The following is an 8,717-nucleotide window of genomic DNA, read 5'->3' as shown; positions in this document are numbered from 1 at the left end:
ATGTGTTGTGCATATGAACCTGAGATCAATTAACAAATGTATAAAATTCTAGAAACAAAGTATGAGAGTAGCCTCCAAAGCTTGATCTCTCATGCTAGGAATTCACCTCCAAGTGGTATTTTTGGGTTCCGTTGAGGTCAAATTCTATCCTTTCATTCTAATTTTGGATTGAAATTACTCTTTTAAGATTTTCGAAGATGCCTTGATTTCATCACGTTGGAAATTTTCCATTGGAAACCACTCGTGCTATTCTCGTGCGGTCAAATTTCGTGCGATCAAATTTCATGCAGTCAAATTTCATTTCTGCATTCTTTTTTCTCAAATCCCACATCGTTCGGACTCTTAAATGGATCTTTTTGATGCCATGCATTTGTGTATGGAAAGCTGATATATTTCATTTCCTAACGATATTTTCTTCTTATCTCATGGCATTGACTTATTTGGCAAATCAGAAATCGTGCCATGAAAATCCTGTAGATAGAAAATAAATTGAATCAGTTTCACCCTCAGAAATCTATAATTATTAATTAATTATGCCAACAATGCTTTGCATCTGAGATTTGGGCGAGATTTTCGAGATCTGAGTGTAATTATTTGATATAAATTGATTGGATTGAAGATTCAAATTTCTTGGTGTTTTGGCACTTAAGATATGGATTGCCTTAATTATCCCAATCAGGATACACCATCTTGATAAGGTCTAGTGGAGATTCTTTTTGCGGTGCAATAATGTTGTCACACATCAAGATTGATTTGAACATTTTCTGCAGTCGAATTGATGTTTGTCACAGTCTTATCCTCCAATGCCCAAGATTTTTTCTCAGCGTAGTGATGTAGCCCTAGCAACTCGGGAGAAATTTCCCTAAAAAGGTACTGAACCCCGACAATGGTGTTTTCCCAATTTGGTATGCACCACAAAATCCCTGCTAGAAAAAGTTGGATTCTTTTTTTTGAATTAAAACTGTAATTGTGGCAAAATCTATACAACATGGAGCGTAGATATGCCAATCACAAGGGTAACAGGAATTGGATGCAAACTATACTCTAATGCAGACCCATCGGGCATGAAACCTTCAACAGCAAAGCAATTGATTATAAACCTTATTGATCGAATCAGAGACAAGGTGAAATCCAAAACAAAAAAAAATGACGCAAATGTCACTAATTTCTCGTTTGCACAATAGAAAAATATATATCCGATATTAATTCCGCAAACAAAATAACAATATTTTTAGATAGACCGGATCTCAAAGTTATTTCGAAGAGCTAAGTCAAGGCATCAAATTTGTTGACACATTACGGTTTGGGCCTGGGCCATGGTGAATAGGTCCGTTGATTTTGTAAAGCTTTAGTGGAACCTTAATATTTATGTAGGCCAAAGTTTGCATTATAAAAAATAAAATAAAAAAATTCTGGTGAATAAAGAGTGGGGCTTTGTGGTGAAAATTTCTGGGGGTAACGAGACCATTACTATTCCTAAACGGAAGACCACCAGTGTTGAACAGGGGACGTCATTTACCAATCTCGTTGACATTGGGAGACCATTAACCAAGTGAATAAATTATGCACTCCACTCGGCTACTTTTAATCTGGCAAGTCAATTTAATTTCAAAACTTTTCTGATTTCTCCTAATATTTAGCACATTTAGGACATTTTTACGAACTAATTATCGATTGGCATGCTATAGTTTCTATAGAAGTTTTCCATCCTCCGTAGGCTTTGAAATACTATATGATTTTTCTCTATAAAGTGACATAATTACGGAAGAAGCATTGAGGACCATGACAGAGGCAGGCATAGAGATAAAGACAAAGGCTCAAGCAGAGATGGAACAAGGGAGGACAAAGGCTCAAGTAGAGATGGAACAAGGGAGGCAAGAGGGCGAGATAAGTACCTGGATACCTCTTCAATGTCTCCAAATGATCACAGACAAATACAGAAACATGGTTCTCGATCACCACCTCATAGAAGTAACGAGCGTGGACCAGACAAGCCCAAAACTACTAATGTTGGAGCTTATGACGAGGTATCTAGTATAAATACTCCTTTCGGTGCTTTCTCTTAAATAAAGCAATGCTTATTGCTCACAGATAAGAAACCGTTGGTGTTTACCTTTTTTCACACAAAAGAGAACTCTCTCTAGACTTTTAGGGTTTGTTTGTTTGTTTATTTTCAAGGCAAAACCAAAGGCAAAAATGAAGCTGTAACTTTTGAAATCCCACTTTTCAAGCAATCTTCATAAGAGTTATATGCCTTTTGCTTTGAACTCTTGATATTTTCCCTTGTATCTTCAAGTCCCCAACAACAATGACAATACTAATATTCATCTGAATATTGTGCGTTGTGCTAAGTGGATCTATTTGTTTCTCTTTCTCAAAATGATCAATATACTATCAGTTTCATGTTCTCTAAGTACGCATATTCATTTTAGCCAGCTTAATTGTTTTTCTAAAGGTAAATGAACTTTTTTTTAATGAGACAATGGGCTTTGGCATCTGAGAAATTTAGATGTTGGTTTTCCTTGCTAGCTTGGAAGTATTTCCCTCATCACATGCATTGTACCAGCTTATCAGTTTCAATTCTTAACTTGTATGTCTTTTGAGATTCTGAGGAATATAAGTCGTTGATTTTACTACAGCGCTGACATAACTAGATGCTTTTGAAATGCATTCAGCCAATCATTATATTCGTTCGTCAATGACAATATCTCTATTAAAACATGCAAAGCAGAGTCACATAGACCCTGGAAACTGTATTGGTCTCAGAAATGGTTACAGGTTTTGGAATGGCACGTTCAATTTTTATTAAACAGGGAAACGAGGCACACACTTAAAAAAAAAAAAACAGTTACCATAGAATTAAAATATATTGATAAAAAAATTGCATAGTATGGTTACACAACCAATAATTCTCGTGATATATTTGAGTTCGGAAAATGATTATTACAAAATAATTGAGTCAAGAGACAAGTACTAGGAAGATTATTGCCTTGTCATGCAGACCTTAAGACATACAATAAAAAGGGGTCAATATCATCAAGCTTAGCATTATCATACATTTGTTAGCCTTGCTCATTCAACATTACAAATCCTATAAAGTTTGCTTTTGCGTTCCAAATTTCCTTATTCATTTCATAAACTCTATCTTTCACTTCCCTGATGCATTTCCTGTGTTGTCCTTTTCGAAATAACATAATTAATTCCCTGTAGAGTAAACTGATTGATAATCAACAATTTCAACTCATGTCAAATATGCTTATTGTAACCTTTATATTTCTATTTGTTTGTTAATGTAATGAGTTTGGTATTTTTATTTTCCAGAAATAAACGTTATTACTATTAATATGTTCATAAAGAGAAAAGTGTAGAAATTATTAAAAGCTAGGATATTTTATGTATGGTTTATAATTTAAAATTTTATTTTATAGCATTTTTAAGGAATTTTAATTTATATTTTAAAATATGATAGAAGATCATTATATTCTTGGTCCTTGTTTTAAAGGAAGTTGGGAATATTGTAAAGGGATTTTGCTTTTCTCCTCTTAGTTTAAAAGCTTTTTTTTTTTTTCAATAGTTTGATATATATATCAAGCATTAATAACATTTTTAATTTATCAAGCACATATTTTGAAATCTTAATTACTTTGAAATCTTATTCGATTTTATATTAAGAGATTATTTTCTATATTCTTGCAAAGTGAGATGTTATCGTCACCTTACTTGGCCTAATATGTTGGGACCTAAATGCAAAAGAGTTTGTTGTAGCTTCACAACTTTAAATTCCAGCAATAAAAATTATTGAATTAATGGCTTATCAATTTAGATAATAGCTATAATAATGCCATACACTCCTCCATTAATGTGCAATATATGGAATGTTTGTAACAGTTACCTAACATCTTATTTTACAACTTGATTAGGAAATTTATAATCAAAATGCATTAATGACTCTTTAGTACTATTACATATTTCAATTCCTGGCAAAGTCTTTCCTACCTATAGGCATTCAGTAGTCAATTTCAGATTATTTCCTGCAAGCAACAGGAAGTTTCAAATGCACAAACACAAACAAATGAATCTCCATACCAATCTTTAAGAAAGAGTATTGCTATAAGATAACCATTAACTTCATACTGTAACTTTTGCATCAATTCATGGTTTATCTAGTTCAACTGTAATGTTGCTAACATACCAGAATTAGTTTCAATATCAGTATGATAGGCTACTGAAGATCTGTATATGGAAATGAATTTCAATCTTTCCGTACCAGTAGAAATCAGATAATTGGAATCCAAAATACACTCCACCAAAACCTTTGAAATATATATATATATATATATATATATATATATATATATATATATATATATATATATATATATATATATATATAGATATATCTAGAGAGAGAGAGAGAGAGAGAGAGAGATATATATATATATATATATATATATATATACTTTGAAGGCAACCTCAACTTTCTAGTAGAAGAGCATGAAGAACACTTAAGGATAGTTCTACAATGTCTTAGAGAAAACCAATTATACGGGAAGTTTTCAAAGTGTTCCTTTTACCAAACCAAGATTCATTATCTTGGGCACATTATCTCTAGGGATGGTATCACAGTAGACCCGATAAAGATCAAGGCCATCATGGAATGGCCAACACCAACCAATATTCATGAAATACAAAGTTTCATAGGCATTACAGGGTATTATCGTAGATTTGTTGAAGGGTTTTCGAAGATAGCAACCCCATTACTGAGCTCCAAAGAAAGAATAAGAAATTCATTTGGGCTGAAAAATGTGAAGAGGCAATCCAAAGGTTAAAGGTGTTATTAACGGCAACACTAATTTTGAAGGTACCGATATGGAACAATTTTTGGTTTGCACTGATGCCTCTAAGGAAGGGCTAGGTTGTGTGTTGATGCAAGAAGGTAGAGTAATAGCTTATGCATCAAGGAAACTTAGAACCCACGAAGAAAACTACGCAACCCATGACTAGAAATGGCAACAATTGTTTATACACTAAAGGTTTGGAGACACTACCTTCTAGGAAGGAAGTTTGATCTTAGGACTGACCATTGTGGACTACAACACATATTCACTCAAGACCACTTAAATACAAGACAAAGACGGTGGTCTGAGCTAATTAGTGAATACGATTTTGATATCACTTACATAAAAGGAACGATAAATAGGGTGGTTGATGCTTTAAGTAGGAGGCCTCAGATATTTTCAGTGATTCCCTTAAAGACAAATTTGAGGGAGAAGCTGGTTGATTTACAATTTAAAGACGTCTGGTATCAGGAGGTTAGCAAAAGTTGGAGGGAGGATGAAATGAGGGTCCCAAAATATGAAGAATACTCCCTTGATAACGATGGGCTACTACGATTTCGTGGAAGGATATATGTACCACCGAATGAAGATATACGACAGTTAATCTTGAATGAAGCACATCGCACAATATACATGGCACACCCTGGTGTTAAGAAGATGAGTGCGGACCTGAAACCACTCTTCTTTTGGAAAGGGATGAAGAAGGACATCATGAACTTGGTAGCATGATGCTTAGATTGTCAACGTGTAAAAGCCGAACGCAAACCTCCAACAGGGTTATTGCAACCCCATGAGATACCAAAATCTAAATGGGAAGTTATATCAATGGACATCATTGTGGGACTACCAATGACCTCAAGAAGCCATGATTCCATATTTGTAGTGGTGGACACGTTGACCAAGAGTGCCCATTTTATACCAGTTAAGACTACATATAAGGCATCGAAAATAGTAGAGATTTTATTGATGGGATTATAAGATTGCATGGAGTGCTTAGGAAGATCATATCTAATCGGGGAGCAGTGTTTACAGGAAGGTTTTGGACCATTTTCCAAGAAGCCTTGGGAACTCAATTGAACTTCAGAATTGCTTATCACCCTGAGATAGATGGGAAGACGGAAAGGACTAATCAAATCTTCGAAGACATGCTTCAAATGTATGTGATGGACCAAAAAAAGAGACGGGAGGAGTTTTTGTTAGCATTATGGCATTATGGACATGTGTTGAACTTGATGGCAACCCTCTCATAGACAAACATCTCACTTATATACATCTACAAAGGAGATAAATAGAGAAAACAACAAGAAGAGCCAAGAGGAGACAAGAGGAGCCCTTTACATATGTATAAATATGCCAAAGAAGCAGTTATCGGGAGTCATTGAGTCATTGGGAGCTTATCGGTGCAATAGAGGCACATTCTCATATATAAAGAGCTTATCGGGAGGAATCGGGCGTTTAAAACCCTTGGATGCATGCTTAATCATTATCGGGAGTCATCAGGCCATATATGCATGCTTTAACTCTATCGGGAGTAGTTTGGGTGATTAAAACTCATATATGCATACATTAACACTATCGGGAGTTGTTCAGGCAATTAAAACCCATATATGCATGTATTAACACTATCGGGAGTTGTTGGGCACCCAAATCCCATATATATGATAATCAAAGGCATTTCATATATTTCGGCATATATGCGCGTCGGGGGTTCCGCTATGTGACACCGCTGAAACCTCCGATTGTGATCGGACCCGATGGTGGCATTAAAACTTGGTGTATAACAATATCGCATCCGCAATGCATAAAGGGTCGCCCACCCCAATCCTCCGATTGCGATAAGAAGTGGCAGACCTGATGGGAACTTTAAAGGGAGTTTAGAATATATCGCATCCATCGCACAGTTTATAAAAGCCTCCCTCTTCAAATCGCCGATAGCAATGAAAAGAGCGGACCCGATATATATAAAAAGGAGGGTTAATGGGGCATGTCGCATCCAATCTATCGGATCGGCCATCGACAAATAGACAATGATGAGCGGACCCGATATATTTATAAAGCATGGTTAATGGCCATATTGCATCTGATCCATCGGATCAGCCATCAGCAAATAGACGATGTTATACAGCGATAAGGAGCGGACCCAATATATTATTGTTATGGGTGCATAATGTTTAAAGTCCGCCTTTTGTTGTTTGGACTTGTTTTCCCGCTATCATCGGTCAAAGCAAGCGAGCCTCAGGATTTCGGATCCTCTGGTTTTGACTCATGGTTTTGTCAAAAGCATGACTATATAAGAAGAAAAGAGATCCTTTGGCAAGGCATCGATTATGAATTGAAGATCTTAAGGGAGAATTGATTGGCATTCTTGTGATCGGTTAAGGAGCAATTACTGATCAAGGAGAATGTGCGCAGAAAAAAGCAAAGGATCGCAGGCTTGAAGTTCAGACATTTCTTCGAGAGAAATTGCATTGCTTCGGGTGTATTGCAGTTCAGTAAGTAGCATAAGAGCAGCCAACCGCAGGGTTTCTTTTAAGCAACAGTCATTCTTTAACTCTGATATAGCCTCCTCTGCTGTTCGCTAAAGGGTTCTGGGTGCGCATATTGGGTTTGTCTTGTGTCTAGCCTCCGGGTGCACTGTTATATGTATATCCTCTGCATTGTGTTCTGATTTCGGCATAAACAACCTCTGTTTTATTGGGTGGCCAGATCGAATATTTATTTATATTTGATCTAGTGCTTGGGTTGGCGCTTGGGTGTTTTTGAAAGATCTGTTGTATAAAGAAAATATATATTGATCTGATGCTTGGGTAATTCTGAAGAATTGTTTATACTTGATAACCATTTGATCTTCTTGGATCCAGTCTGAAAATTAATGAAACGTGGTCCTTGAACGAAGTAGGGGGTTGTAGCTCCCTTCCAGGAGAGACTGGAAAACGAGAGAGGGTTGTAGCTCTCTGCAGGTTGCAGCCTGCGTAATGGTAAAGGACTGCACCTGTACAAATTCATTGTAAAAGAAATTCTATTTGAAAGAAGATAAAGACATATTGCAACAGGTGGTTTTCACCCACATTGGGTTTCCACCTTATATCTGGTGTTCCGTTGTGTGACAATCTATTTTTAACTATTCTTGTTCATCATGTTATGGTACTGACATACAAGTTAATTATCAATTTCGGAAGAATAATTTAAAGCATAAATCTGGATGGTTTATTGAAAAGAAATTAATAATACTGATTCACCCCCCCTCTCAGTATTATTTCCAACAATTGGTATCAGAGCAAGTCCTTCTGAAGAAGCTTGATCGCTTGAAGGAGATCGTTCATCATGAGCAACTATGAGAGGGAAGCATCAATCAGGCCACCAATTTTTGATGGAACAAACTTCGTATATTGGAAGGTAAGAGTTACGGCCTATATTCAATCTCTAGGTACAGAAGTCTGGGACATAATAGAAACAGGGTATACCTTTCCATCAGCTACTCCTACAGATCCGGCTGAGAAGAAGAAATATGAAATAAATGCAAAGGTGGTCAATACTCTTCTAGGATGTCTATCTCAATCAGAATTCGTGAAAGTTATGCAGTTAAAATCAACAAAAGAAATATGGGACAAGATTATCCTAAGCTATGAAGGAGATGATCAGGTAAAATGAGCAAAACTCCAAACCCTCAGGATTCAGTATGAAAATCTCAAGATGTATAATGATGAAAGTGTGGCTAACTATTTTCTTCATGTAGATGAGATTGTTAATTGTATGAAAAACTTGGGTGAAGAAATAAAAGAGGTTGTTGTGGTTGAAAAGGTTCTAAGATCTTTGTCACCTAGGTTTGAATCTAAAGTTTATGCAATAGAAGAAAAGGAGAATCTACAAAGTATTAAA

This window comes from Pinus tabuliformis, chromosome 3_1, assembly GCF_031772625.1.
Source record: "Pinus tabuliformis cultivar Carrire ecotype Pingquan chromosome 3_1, CPIR1, whole genome shotgun sequence".
Classification (NCBI taxonomy): Eukaryota; Viridiplantae; Streptophyta; class Pinopsida; order Pinales; family Pinaceae; genus Pinus; species Pinus tabuliformis.
The sequence above is the reverse complement of the archived record's forward strand: the minus strand, read 5'-3'. Positions refer to the sequence as shown.